Source organism: Elephas maximus, chromosome 17, assembly GCF_024166365.1.
Source record: "Elephas maximus indicus isolate mEleMax1 chromosome 17, mEleMax1 primary haplotype, whole genome shotgun sequence".
Lineage (NCBI taxonomy): Eukaryota > Metazoa > Chordata > Mammalia > Proboscidea > Elephantidae > Elephas > Elephas maximus.
Window position 1 is genome coordinate 39,611,189 of NC_064835.1, and position 15,480 is coordinate 39,626,668.

Below are 15,480 nucleotides of genomic sequence, written 5' to 3' on the forward strand. Positions count from 1 at the left end.
GGGCCTCTAGGGCACTCGCTACTAACAGAAAGATGCTCATGTAAGGATAAGCTGGGACATGAGAGAGGCTAGACCATTAGGCTGTCCACCAATAGCAAGAAAACCCCCATGTAATGGGGGTACACTGTAAAACAAAACACTGACCAAACCCCATGGCAGACTTCTTGCTAGGAACTTTGTTTGGCTCTGTGAAACCAAAGTTTGAATCTAAGGGAATAGGATCCTTGACATCTAAGAGAAGTAAGCCTGGAGCTCCCCCACACCAGAAAACTGGTTTGGGGTTCATGTTCAAAGAACTTTATAAGCTGAACATACTAGGAGAAATTTGGAACTTCAGTGATCACTTTGGAAAAACGAGTTCCCACTTGTGTTGTCCCTTTCTTTTCTCTCTGGGAAACTTCTGTTTGGTGCTCAGGTTTCATCAAAGGGTCAGAGATCCCTCCATCTGAGACTCTGACAAGTCAATAAGTTTTATCCAGACCCTGTTTTTTTCTGTTGAACTGGGTCAATCTAACAAAGAATTACTGTAGACATTTTAATAAATGGGGTTCCTTATTTGCTTTGTTTTGTGTTGTGTTGTATAAGCTTGGTTTTTTGAGCTGGCCTTACATACAGGTGAGTTTATAGGGTTCTTCTGTCTGATATAGTTCTGAGAAATTCACTCTGAACTAGAGAGAGTGTTGTTTCTGCATTTCTGTCTTGCCTTAGGTTGGAGGCTATGGTTGACAGTTGTCAGCTTTTTCATGAGTCCATCTGAAGTCTCAGTTCTTTTCTCAACCAAGAAAAACTGCTTCTTGCACCTGTCTTATGATTTTGGCTTTCAGTAGCTACTGTGAGAAATTTTGATATAAATTGTTCCATTTGAAAAGTGCACTGAAAAAGGATGAATTGTTTATTTTGGTTGGTATAACAAAGCCTTATAAAGAACAAATTATTCTAAATCACTTCTCTAAAAGATTCTTTAAACTGCACAGAAGATAGGGTATGACAGTGTAATAATTCCCTATTTCTGGTTGGTATTATTAAAATAAATTATAATATTCCTTCAAATAACTTTATTCTGATTGATTTAGTGGTATTAAGCACTTAAAAAAATTAAATAGTTCTAATATTCCGGGCCCCCATGCATCTGTCAGTTTGTCATTCTGTGGGGGCTTGAATGTTGCTGTGACATTGGAAACTATGCCAGTGGTATTCACATACCAGCAGGGTCACCCATGGTGGATAGGTTTCATATGAGTTTCCAGCCTATGACAAACTAGGAAGAAGGACCTGGTGGTCTACTTCTGAAAAAAATTAACCAGTGAAAGTCTTATGAATAGCAGTGGAACAGTCTGATATAGTGCCAGAATATGAGCCCTTCAGGTTGGAAGGCACTTAAAATACAACCGAGGAAGAGGTGTCTCCTCAAAGTAGAGTGACCTTAACAAAATGGATGGAGTCAAGCATTTGAGACCTTCATTTGCTGATGTAGCAAAACTCAAAATGTGAAGAAACAGCTGCAAACATCCATTAATAATTGGAATGTGGACTGTATGAAGTAAGAATCTAGGAAAATTAGAAGTCATCAAAAATGAAATGGGACACATAAACATCGATATCCTAGGCATTAGTGAGCTAAAATTGATTGGTATCGGCCATTTTGAATCAGACTATCATATTGTCTACTCTGCCTGAAATGAGCATTGCATTCATCATCAAAAGGAGCATTTCAAGGTCTATCCTAAAGTTCAGTGATGTCAGTAATAGCATAATATCCATATGCCTACAAGGAAGATAATGTTCTGCAGCTATTTGAAGGTTTTCACTGGCTAATGCTTTTCAGATATAGACTGCCAGGTCCTTCTTCATAGTCTGTATTAGTCTGGAAGCTCAGCTGAAACCTGTCCTCCATGGGTGACCCTGCTGGTATCTGAATACCAGTGGCATAGCTTCCAGCATCACAGCAACACGCAAGGCCCCACAGTACGACAAACTGGCAGACATGGGGGGGAATTCCAGCACACTTAATTGCGCTCATAAGGAACCTTTACATAGATCGAGAGGCAGTTGTTCAGACAGAACAAGGAGATACTGATTGGTTTAAAGTCAGGAAAGGTGTGTGTCAGGTTTGTATTCTTTCACTACACCTATTCAATCTGTACGCTGAGCAAATAATACAAGAAGCTGGACTATATGAAGAAGAACGGGGCATCAGGATTGGAGGAAGACTCATTAACAACCTGCATTATGCGGATGACACACCTTGCTTGCTGAAAGTGAAGAGGACTTGAAGCACTTACTAATGAAGATCAAAGACCACAGCCTTCAGTATGGATTGCACCTCAACATAAAGAAAACAAAAATCTTCACAACTGGACCAATGAGCAACATCATGATAAATGGAGAAAAGATTGAAGCTGTCAAGGATTTCATTTTACTTGGGTCCACAATCAACAGCCATGGAAACAGTAGTCAAGAAATCAAAAGACGCGTTGCATTGGGTAAATCTGCTGCAAAGGAACTCTAAAGTGCTGAAGAGCAAAGACGTCACCTTGAAGACTAAGGTGCACCTGACCCAAGCCATGGTATTTTCAATTGCATCATATGCATATGAAAGCTGAACAATGATTAGGGGAGACAGAAGAACTGATGCCTTTGAATTGTGGTGTTAGTGAAGAAGATTGAATATACCATGGACTCCCAAAAGAATGAGCAAATCTGTCTTAGAAGAAGTACAACCAGAATGCTCCTTAGAAGCAAGCATGGCGAGACTGTATCTTACATACTTTGGACATGTTGTCAGGAGGGATCAGTCCCTGGAGAAGGATATCATGCTTGGCAGAGTACAGGGTCAGCAGAAAAGAGGAAGATGCTCAACAAGGCGAATTGACACAGTGGCTGCAACAATGAACTCGAGCATAACAATGATTGTAAGGATGGCTCAGGACCAGGCAGTATTTCATTCTGTTGCACATAGGGTCACTATGAGTCGGAACCAATTCAACAGCACCTAACAACAATAACAACAACAAAGAAGACCAGTTAATATGACTATTATTCAAATTTTCTCACCAACCATTAAGGCCAAAGATGAAGAAATTGAAGATTTTACCAGCCTCTGCAGTCTGAAATTGATTGAACATACAGTCAGGATGCATTGATAATTACTGGTGAATGGAACACAAAAGTTGGAAACCAAGAAGAAGGGTGCGTAGTTGGAAAATATGGACTTGGTGATAGAAAAGATATCAGAGGTCACATGATAGAATTTTGTAAGACGAATGACTTCTTCATTGCAAATAGCTATTTTCAACAACATAAAATGTGACTATACACCTGGACATCACTGGTTGGAGCACACAGGAATCAAATTGACTACATCTGTGGAAAGAGATGATGGAAAAGCTCAATATCATCTGTCAGAACAAGGCCAGGGGCCAACTGTGGAACAGACCATCAATTGCTCATATGCAAGTTCAAGTCGAAGCCAAAGAAAATTAGAACAAGTGCATGAGAGCCAAAGTACAACCTTGAGTATATCCTACCTGAATTTAAAGACAATTTCAAGAATAGATTTGATCCATTGAACACTAATGACTAAAGACAAGATGAGTTGAGGAATGACATCAAGGACATCATACATGAAGGAAGCAAGAGGTCATTAAAAATACAGGAAAGAGAGAAAATACCAATGGATGTCAGAAGAGACTCTGAAACTTGCTCTTGAACATCAAGTAACTAAAGCAAAAGAAGAAATGATGAAGTAAAAGAGCTAAAAAGAAGGGCAGCTCGATCGAGAAGACAAAGTAAATATTATGACAATGTGTGCAAAGACCCAGAGTTAGACAACCAAAGGGAAGAACACACTCAGCATTTCTCAAGCTGAAAGAACTGAAGAAAAAATTCAAGCCTTGGATTGCAATACGAAGGATTCTCTATGGGCAAAATACTGAACGACACAGGAAGCATCAAGAGAAGATGGTAGGAATACACAGAGTCACTATGCCAAAAAGAATTGGTCATCGTTCAATGAATTCAGGAGGCAGCATATGATTAAGAACCGATGGTACTGAAGGAAGAAGTCCAAAGCTGCACTAAAGACATTGGTGAAAAACAAGGCTCTGGGAATTGACAGAATACCAACTGAGATGTTTCAAAAAACAAATGCAGTGCTGGAAGTGCTCACCTGTCTATGCCAAGAAATGTGGAAGACAGCTACCTGGCCAGCTGACTGGAAGACATCCATATTTGTGTCCATTCCAAAGAATGGTGATCCAACTGAATGTGGAAATTTTAGAACAATATCATTAATATCACATGCAAGTAAAATTTTGCCGAAGGTCTTTCAAAAGTGGTTGCAGCAGTACATCGACAGGGAACTGCAAGAAATTCAAGCTGGATTCAGAAGAGGACCTGAAACCAGAGACATCATTGCTGATATCGGACAGATTCTGGCTGACAGTACAGAATACCAGAAAGCTCTTTACCTGTGTTTTATTGACTATGCAAAGGCATTCGACTGTGTGGATCATAACAAATTATGGGTAACACTGCAAAGGGTGGGAATTCCAGGACACTCAATTGTGCTCATAAAGAATGTGTACATAGACCAAGAGGCAGTTGTTCGAACAGAGCAAGGGGATACTTCGTGGTTTAAAGGCAGGAAAGGTATGAGTCAGGGTTGTATCCTTTCACCATACTTATTCACCCTGTATGCTGAGCAAATAATCTGAGAAGCTAGACTATAAGAGGAAGAACAGGGCATCAAGATTGGAGGAAGACTCATTAACAACCTACATTAAGCAGACGACACAACTTTTCTTGCTGAAAGCGAAGAGGACTTGAAGCACTTACTGATAAAGATCGAAGAGCCTCCAGTATGGATTACACCTCAACATAAAGAAAATGAAAATCCTCACAACTGGACCAATGAGCAACATCATGATAAATGGAGAAAAGATCGGAGTTGTCAAGGATTTCATTTTACTTGGATCCACAATCAAGACCTATGGGAGCAGTAGTCAAGAAATAAAACAACACATTGCAATGGGAAAATCTGCTGAAAAAAACCTCTTTAAAGTTTTGAAAAGCAAAGATGTCACTTTGAAGATTAAGGTGTGCCTGACCCAAGCCATGGTGTTTTCAATCACCTCATATGCATGAGAAAGCTGGACAATGAATAAGGAAGATGAAAGAATAATTGATACCCTTTAATCATGGTGTTGATGAAGAATATTGAAGGTACCATGGACTGACAAAAGAATGAACAAATCTGTCTTGGAAGAAGTGCAGCCAGAATGCTTCTTAGAATTGTGGGTGGCGAAACTTCATCTCCCATACTTTGGACATGTTATCAGGAGGGACCAGTCCCTGGAGAAGGACGTCATGTTTGATAAAGCTGCTCAACGAGGTGGATTGACACAGTGCTTTAAGCAATGGGCTCAAACATGCAATGGTTGTGAGGATGGCACTGGACCAGGAAGTGTTCTGTTCTGCTGTACACAGGGTGGCTATGAGTTGGAACCAACATGGCTCCACCTAATAACAACAACGTTAAGATTTTTATAAGTTAACCATAACCATTTTTAAGTTTTGTTATCTGCAGATAAGTTTTTACTTTGCTGACTTGTTGAAAACTTTTGACCAAAATATTTCAACTAAAGGTGGACTATATTGGGCTTATGAAAGGACTGTGATATTTTGAACATAATTGCTACTAGACTGAATCAACCCCAGACTCTTATGTAGAAGCTGACAGGTTCACAGACTGCGGCTGATCTAGAATCACATGGAACAGAAATTAACTACATAGGGGAGGGAGGGAGCAGCAGAAATGAGAGTAATGGTCTTAGCTTTGAACATGTTGAGTTTAAGATGGTGCAAGGCATTAAAAGAACATGCCCGTGAACAGCTGAAGGCTCCAGTTGTCAAGAACTGTGAAGTGTCTGAGATTTTACCTCAGTTGTAAGCTAACAAGGTAGCCTGACACAGTTTCCTATGTGCTGGCAGGACTTATGAGACCTCTGGCTGGAGACAAAGGACTTCATTATTCACAGCAATAGCAGCAGCCAGAGTATTAGCATTGGCACTGATTCCCCCAGTTCCCACAGTGCAACACGAAGAGCCAGGTGATACCCCAAAAGCAGTGGGCTGCTACAGGAAAGGAGCCCTAGCTCAGGAAACTCAGCTTATAATGGGCTGAGTTGGCCTGACCTTTGCCCCAGGAGACATTATCTCTATTATACCGTTATATAGCAACAAGCCTGCCCTTCGCTATAGAGGGCGACACTGTTTCCATCTTCCATAGCTGTTCGCTACACAGACTTCCTTGGGAAGATAATCCAGAACAAAGGCAGTCATGCCTCTCCTGGATATACGTGCAGAAATGCAGGATTTGACTCCCAGCACTGGTCTGGATCCTTAAGATGAGAACATGACTGGGAATTTAAATGTAGAAATCACCAGCAGATGCCCAAACTGTGGGAATCATCAGTATTCCATAGTCTTCATCAGTCAAGATCCTGGCAGAAGATCATGAATTCACCCCTGCTGGTTCAAATGAAACGATGTTAGTTAAGGAATTGCTCCCAAAGTTGACAGCAGAGTCAAGGGAGGGTGGGCATAAAGCCCATTGCATGCAGGACACCTTGATAAGTACTAAAAATCAATGCCCCAGGGAAGAGGTCATGCCTTACATTTTACAAAGCAATTTCGTCCTCTTCGTCTTGTTAGGGGTAGGTTATGATCACTATTTTACAAATGGATGACTGGGGTTCAGACACGTTAAGATACTTGCCCAAGGTCACAGAGCTGGGCTCACCCATTCTCCTGTCTTTACGTGCCACAACCTTTCTGCCAGGCAACAACAGTTGTCTCCAGATGGGGTGATAACTTACTCTGCAGTTAAAAAGCATATTCATTGGTATTATCTCCTAGCAGTTCTCACTATATAATAATTGCCCCTGGGAGAAGTACAGCCCATAGTGGCTGGAATGATCCCTTTCACTGTTAAGTCAGGTGATACCACTCCCCTGCTCTCTCACCCTCCAGTGGCTCCCCATCACCCATCAAATAAAACAGAAAGTCCTCACTGTAGCAAGTAGGGCCCTCCATGATCTGGTCCCAGGTGACGTGATCTCTCAGGCCCATTTTCTCCCCCCCCCCTTTTCTCAGGGCATCTGAGCCAATTTGGACTTCTTGTTCTCCCTTAAATATGTCTATTACATCCCTACCTCAGGGCCTTCATACTTGCACTTCATTTCACCTGAGTTCTCTTCCCGCAGATCCCACACTCTCTGGAATAACCTTGCTCCCTTACTTTATCCATCTGCCAAAACACAAAATATAAACTTCTCCAGGGAAGCCTACCTTAATCACCCTAAATGTAACCTCACACACACACCAGTACCCTTACTTGCCCTTTCCCCCTAAAGCCCTTGTCACCACTGTCAGTTAATTTGCTTATTGTCTGTCTTCCCCACTAGAGAACAAGCAAGGAGGGGGCAGGAGCTGTCTTCTTTTCCGTCTTGCCTCCAACGCCTGGAGTAGTACCAGCACATATCAGGGGCACAAAACACAGTTGCTGAATTAATGGATGGACAAATGAGCATGTAAGGAGGGTGAGGGAGTGAGAGGAGGCATGGTTCCCAAAGTGGGTGTCTGTGCCAATCCTTTTCCCCCTCCTCTGCCCCGAGCCCCTCTTCTTGCTAGAGTTGCAGCTGTGATTGCCAATTGTTAGCTCAAGCACCTCCCTGCAGAGCTGGGTCTGCTAAGTACTGCAGCACCCTCTTGGGTGCAACAGATGCCAGTGTCCAAAGAAGTTTGTTTCCAGAAACAAAAGCAGGAAACACTCTCAGCCTCTGGTGTCAGGAGATAGCTAGAAGTCATTTTCCCTTTGGTGAGATGTTGATCCCACTGCACCCTTTCCCAGTGTGCTCCAGGGCTGTCTGCAGGGCTTTGTCCCCACACACTGTCTCCTCTTCACCTTCCTTATGACTCCTGAGGACTCCCCATTTTTGGAAATCTCTGTTTGAATACTCATGTTTGGAATGCTGGACATGTTTGGAGTATGAGGACCAAAACCAAAAAAACCAAACCCGTTGCCATCGAGTCAATCCCGACTCATAGTGACCCAATAGGACAGAGTAGAACTACTCCATAGGGTTTCCAAGGAGTGCCTGGTGGATTTGAACTGCTGACCTTTTGGTTAGGAGCCATAGCTCTTAACCACTATGCCACCAGGGTTTCAAGGAATATGCGGACAGAGCCCCAGAAATCCATTTTCCATAGGAAAATGGCTTCCTGGGAGAACTGATAACAGACAGAACAAGGACACTGGCTTCATGAGTAATATTTTCCAATGAAGAGCCCAGGCTCATAGTAGGTGCTTATCACACACACTCTGAAAGAACAAGTAATGAAGCTTGCCATCCTCGGGGAGTCAGGTACAGTGGGCAGGAAGTCAGGAAGCCAGTCAGAGGTGAAGAAGAAAGCTGTCTTTTCCATCCCTTGACCATACTGGCATTAACAGGACTGGCCTTCAATGCCGCCTTGGGTCATCTCCCTCAAACACCCTCTTTCTGGCCTGTTTCCAGGGATACTTGACAAGCATCTTTACACCAGGGCCTTAAACAGTCAGTGAGCGAGGTACAGTGAGCCTGCAGAGGTACAGTTACAATTGTCCAGATTATGCACAGGTGGCAGATGGTCCCTCAATGCTGAGGGAAGACTCCCTCCCGAAGGAGAGGGTCCGCTGTGGAGTGGCCCCTGAGGAGGGCGGCAAAGGACAGGGCAGCGCAGGGCAGCAGGGCAAGGCCGCAGTGACAGCAAAGTTGTGGCAGGGCCTCTGTACAGTCAGTGAGCCCTCAGCACTGAGGAGGATTCGGAGGCGGGGAGCCAAAACACTTGGGAAGCCCCAGAAAATCATTCAAGCCACCTTGGACAAAATTAGGGTGAGCACCAGTGGAGACATCTCCAGAAGCACACCCTTCAGTAAAGGGCAGCCTCAGAGCCTCACCCCACTGTCAGCAGTCCTGGGCTAGGATTTAGAAGGCCTCTTCTATGCAGGAAACCCCGGTGGCCTAGTGATTAAAAGCTATGGCTGCTAACCAAAGGTCAGCTGTTTGAATTCACTAGGGGCTCCTTGGAAATCTCATGGGGCAGTTCTATTCTGTCCTATAGGGTTGCTATGAGTCGGACTCGATGGCAGCGGGTTTGACTTGGTCTCTATTCAGCTCTACACCACCTCCATGGGTCCTTGAGAATGGACCTCATTTTTTTACCTTCCAAGAGGACAATAATAGCACATCACCAGGGACCTGTCATGAGGGTTACCTGAGATGGCACACATGGTGCCCAGCACAGTGCCCGCCATCTCTGGTCACCCCAGAGGTCCCCACTGCCCTCCCCACCCTCTCAGAGTGGCACTAGGGGGGTGTGGTGAATGAAGGCTGCTTCCTGGGTCAACTGCAGCTCCATCCCCCCTCCATCTCCCAGCTGGGTGTTCACTGTTAGCACATTATGTGACCCTGATGAGAGGCCTTGGCGGCAGAGGAGGAAGGAAGCAGCCCCTGCAGTGGTCTCTCGAGGTGTTAACCGCCCCTGCATCCCTGTGTCCCTGCATCAGAGGGGCGAATGAGGCACAGTCAGGCCAACAGTGGAGGGCATGGGCCTAACCCTCCCTGACTTGCTGTGCAGCCAGTGGCTTTTCGGCAGGAGACAGCTCTGCAGTCAGGGACTTTCCTCTGTGTATTTGCTTCTTTGTTTGATGAGCTACTGTTCTGAGGGCTGGATTGCAGGGGGCCAAGGGTGCCATGAGGACCACCGATGGTATTGTCCCACAGTTTCTGCCATCGAACTTCATGTCGCTTCTTGCCCAGAGGCCTGGAAAATCACAGAGGGGTGTGTGAAGTCAGCAGCCAGCCTCATAACTGCCAGAAAGGGCAGACCTGCTCTGCTGGTTGGAGACCTGCTGTAGGATTGGCCAGGGTCCTTCAGGGTGACACCATGCTGCAAGCACATTTCAGCCAGTTGCCTGCGAAGGGTGCAGTCTCCATTACGCAAGGGCAGAGCTTTAGGTCGAAGCTCAGGTGCCCTCGGAGAGCTTCCACCTCACCTGAATCAGGACTCCCTCCTCATTGGTATTCTGTCCTTCTAGCACTCACTACCCCCATGCTTGTATATGGACTCTAGCACATGGGACTTTCAGTGCTAACACAGGAAAGCCCTGAGCAAACAGGAGGGGTGGGTCTCCCATTCTCCCCCAGCCCAGCAAGAATGCTGTGGTACGGGACAGTGGCCTCAGTTCTCTCAGCCAGCCTTCCTTCTCACATCATTCTACTCCCCACCCCTAGCTTGGCACAGCCTCCATCAGCCCTAGATTGGAAGAGGTGGGGAGGACTGTACTGATCTGCACCTTGGGCACATGAAAAGGGTCAGTCTGGTCTTTACAGAAGCGGGACTGTGATGAGAGATGAAGGCAGTACCCAGAACAGGGTGTGAAACCAGAAGTCCTGAGCTACCTTCATTAATGCGATATCAGCTGCTTTTTTTTTTTTGACAAATCTGGACCCGGCCTTCCAAAATCTACCCCCAGGAGCTCTGTATGTTCCTATCCTCCTCACTGTACTTCAGAAGACAGTGACATCCTGCTGAAAGCTTTGACAGAAAAAACATTTCATTTAGATGCAGCAGCAAGGCCCAGGGGAGACGAAGCTTCACCCCCACTGGGATCTCCCTCCCAACTCACCTGACCTGAGTGCTTCATGGGGCCCAGGATCAGGGCCTGCTGCACTGGTAAGAACTCCATGTCAGAATCATCCTAACGCTTCATACTTGCACAGCGTTGCAAGCCTTGGTAAGTGCTACTGCCCATTCATCATCTTTTGATCCTCACACCAGCCCTGTGAGGTTCCGGGAGCTTGAATCACACACTCTGGGCCACAGGCAAGCTGATCGAGTCCAGTCTGCTTGCACTTCCCTCTGGCCTGTTCGCCTCCCTCTTCGTTTGCTTCACTCATGAAGGACATCATCAAGCAAGGCCTGTCAGGCTCTGGAGCGGTGGAGGCAGACAGCAGAGTGTCACAGCCAGAGTCTGATAGCACCACGCCACAAGCGCCAATGACCTAGGACCTGGCCCAGATGTTCCCTCCACCAGCGTTCCTACTTGCAATGTCAACGCCCAGCCTGAAGCCTAGGAAATGCCTTTCGGAACAGACTATACCTGCAGAGCTGTCAGCAAGGGCTCAGCAGGTCTCTAAATACCGACGCTTGTTCCAACAGGCATCAAAATATTAACAGAGGCATCAGCTCTTTAAAAGCTACATTTCCCATAGTTTTCCCAAGTTAAAGAAGTTCACAGCATCAGATCTTCAGAATAATTTCCTGCCAAATGACAGGGGTGGGAAGACCATGTGTGCACAATAATGTCGGCGGTGAAAATAGGATGTTTTCCACCAGTCCTTCCTCCAAGACATTGCCTCTGAAGGGGAAACGTGTTAAGGAGACAAACGCCAAGGTCAGGGCTCACTTACAGACCCTCATGCTCTTCTCTGAATCATGTCAGGCAATTATTATTTCAAATGGAAAATGTAACCCTTGATGGCAATCTGGAAAGCCAAGTTTGACTGGACTCAACCCATACTTACCAAGCATCAGACTTTAGAGCAAGGGTACTAGATGCAGATGGCCTGAATCGAGACCGCTCCCCTTTCATCAGCTGGGCAACCTCAGTACAGAACTTCTCTGTTCTCTGCCCTACTCATCTGTAAAATGGGAAGCCTAATAATACCTACCACATAGAAGTGTCATTGAGATTAAATAAAGCAGGCCCGGTGCTGGGCGGGACCCACAAAGATGGCAGTGGTGAGTGTGGCTGGAGCAACTGGGCGACAGCTGAGGCTAAAGCTGCAACCCGGCCCATGGGGCACTGCACAGGGGGTATGAAGGGGTGGACCTGAGCTGGGATCTGGCCCCGAGCTAGGATCTGGCCCCAGCTGGCCTCCCTCGCCACCTCACCGGGGGACAGGTCCAGCCTGTGGTGTCCACAATGCTCCAAACCTCTGAACACCGCCTGGGCTGAACCCAAGGGCCATCTGTTAATGCCCAGCCCTGGATGGGATCCAAGCTACCACTCACACCCTGGGCCTGAGGCAAAGAGCACCACAACCCAGGCCCTGGACCAAACCTATGTTATGACCTCTGCCTCCCCAGCCAGTTCCCCCTGAGGAATGGCTCAAGAAACTGGGGCAGACCTCAGGCCCTTATCCCAGATGCCCCCTTTGTGCAGGTCATGGGGTTCCCCTGCCTGGCTGACCACCCTCAGTTGTGGCTCTGCCTCTCCCATCCAGGACCAACCTAGCTAGTTCCGAGTTTGTGAGCAGTGGGGACTTGTACTCAGTGGTATTGCCTTGGGAGAATACCATGGCACTGGAGAGCGGGGGGTTACACTGAGCCGCTTGGTGCTCCAGCCTAAGCCACTTGCTTTGGGACACAGCATGTCTCTCCACTCCCGTGGGTCTTTCCTGGGCCCCCCACCCTGCTCAGCATAAGGATGGAGCCCCCTAACTCTCATGGCTCCTTCCACGTGATATCTGCCAGGTCCTCTGAGCCTTTCTGCTCCAAAGACAGGATGGCTCATCACACACTGCCTCTAGGCTCTGGTTACATCAGCCTCTGAAACCTGGAGAATGCATGCTTCGTAAATGCCGTGCTACAGGTCTGAGCAGTGCTCGGCCTCTTCAGGACTCCTGTCTGCAAAGGGACTTTTGGCAAGAGGTGCCTGGAGGCTCCCAAGCCCAAGAGCTTGCTGAAGGCTTTGCAGATGTAATTGGTGCCCTGTGGTACCCTGACTCCTGCAAAACAGTGAATTCTGCTCGATTCTGAGCTGTTTTCCAGATGTATGTTCCCTCCTTCGGTGGAGACAGCCAGCAGGATGCCCAAGAATTCTTGAAGCTGCTCATGGGGCAGCTGCATTTGGAAATCAATCGACCAGGCACAGGCTCCCCGAGTCTTGATGGACAATCCAGCCCCCCTCCACCCTGTGGAGGAGGGGCTCTGCCAGAAGAACCTGAGCTAAGTGACGATGAACAAGCCAACTTCATGTGGAAGCTTTACCTGAAGCGAGAAGACAGCAAGACTGTGAACCATTTTGTGGGCCAGTTGAAAAGCTGCCTGAAGTGCTGGGCTTATGGGTATTGCTCCACTCCTTCCAGGTTTTTTGTGACCTGTCCCTATCCAACCCCAAGAAAGGATTTTCTGTGGGGCCAGGTGTCTCTGCAGAATTGTTTCAGCTTTTTCACCAAGGAAGAAGAGCTAGAGTTGGAGAATGCCCCAGTGTGTGACCGGTGTCGGCAGAAAATACAAAGTACCAAGAAGTGGACAGTACAAAGATTCCCCCAAATCTTGATACTCCATCTGAATTGATTTCCTACCTCCTGTGGCTCTACCAAGAAAAGCTCAGTAGGTGTAGACTTCCCAATGTGGCGACCTAGCCTGGGGGATTTTGCCAGTAAGAAAGCAGGAAGCCCCGTATACAAGCTGTATGCCCTTGCAATCACTGGGCAGCAACCATAATGCCACTACACAGCCCCATGCCTGTGCCAGGCTGGTTGGCATGTCTACAATGACTCTCATGTCCCCCCCCTCAGTGAAAACCAGGTGGCATCCAGTGAAGGCTACGTGATGTTCTACCAACTGATGCGGAGCCACCCCAATGCCTGTGACACTCCCTTTAAGCCCCAGCACCTGTGAATCTGTTGACACCCTTAAACTCAGACTCCCTCTTTACCTCAGAGACGTCTGTTTTTGTGTCTTTTTTACTGGGGAGGGAGAAAGGGTGGTTGTAGCTCCCATTTTTTTTTTTTTTTAAATACCCTTCCACCTGGAGATTCCCTTGTCTCCAAGCCCCATGTATGGAACTACCAGGCCCCTACAGACCCTAGTTTCTCTTCAGTCTCACTTTTTGTGAATAAATTAAGGGAAAGAAAAGAGATTAAATAAAACAAAATATGTGCACAGTTTAGAATAGTGCTGGCTCATACAAAGTGTCCATAAACCTTGGCAATTACCATTACTACGCATATGGAGCTTGGAGACGGCTTCTCACAGGAGCTTAACAGGTGTCCTCTTGTGAAATCTCTCTAAAGATAAGGAAACAGAGGTGTGGGGATGTCCAGGGAGGTGTGGTGAGAGCAGCGCTAGAGGGCCAAAGATGGAGATTCAGAGACAAAGTGGTGGCTTTAGAAAGACAGGTCCTACTCAAAGCCTTTGGTCCTCCTCACTGCACTTAAAGTCCAGATGCCTTGGCATGGCCTCTAAGGCCCCACCCAATCTGGTCTTCACCCTCCAGTCAAAGCCCATCCCATACCCACCTTCCCTGAACTTTTTGGGTTCTTAGATGCTCCAGGATTAACCCTTCTCAGTACGTTCATACATGCTGTTCCCTCCTCCCTGAACACTCCTCACCTTCACTGGCACCTGCCTGACACCTCCTCAGGGCCACCAGCCCAAGTAGTGACTGTGTGTGGACAAAGAGAAGGCACCTGCTCTGACAAGGCCAGTGCTGGCACTCAGCCTATTGAGCCTTTGCAGTCTGGCTTAGCTGCATGCACATTTCAGTTAGGCACACACTCAGGGTACAGCCTCCACAATGCAAGAGTAGAGCTTCAGGTTGAAGCTCAGAATGTTCCTCAGAGAACGTTCCTGCTCCCACTTCACCTAAGTTAGGACTCCTTCCTCATTGGTATCCTGTCCTTCTGGCACTCGCTACCCCATACTTGTATATTTATACTTCGTCATTTGTCAATATCTATCACCACCCTCTAGCTCAATGACAGTAGGAACTGTACCTGATTGATTACTGTCCCTGGAACATACTAGGTGCTCAATAACTATGAGTCACATGAATAATGGAATGAATGAATGAAAAAAAACAGTATGCCTAGATTAACTTAGTCGCCTATCTTGAACTTGAGAGAACCACTGATTAGGGGTAAAAGAATATCTCTGATAAAAACTAAGAAAGGTGTCCCCAGTCAGAAAGCCTGAATCAATTTAAGTGATCAATATCATGTTCTCAAAATCCCAATCAAAATTCCAACAACACTATTACTGCAATGGAAAAACTAATTATCAATTTTATGTGAAAAGGAAAGAGGTCTTGAACTACCAAAGCAATATTTGAAGAAGGAGAACAAAGGAGGCCTCAAACTTCCCAATTTCAAAACATACTATACAGCTACAGTAAACAAAACAGCTTGGTACTGGTTAAATGATAGACACATAGACTAATGGAGTAGAATTGCGAGCCCAGAAATAAATTCATCCATGTATGGACAACTCACTTTTAGAAAGGGGTCTAAGTCCATTCAATGGAGAAGGAGCAGTCTCTTCAACAAATGGTGCTGGCAAATTGAATATCCACATGCAAAAAAAATGAAACAGGACCAATACTTCACACAAAACTAACTCAAATGGACCAAGGGCCCAAACGTTAAAGCT

At 46.3% G+C, this 15,480-nt stretch overlaps 1 pseudogene; it reads left to right on the forward strand.

Moving 5' to 3' along the window:
- The first annotated feature begins 12,010 nt into the window (after nt 1-12,010).
- On the forward strand, nt 12,011-13,731 carry LOC126060202 (ubiquitin carboxyl-terminal hydrolase 21-like; annotated as a pseudogene).
- Nucleotides 13,732-15,480: the final 1,749 nt, after the last annotated feature.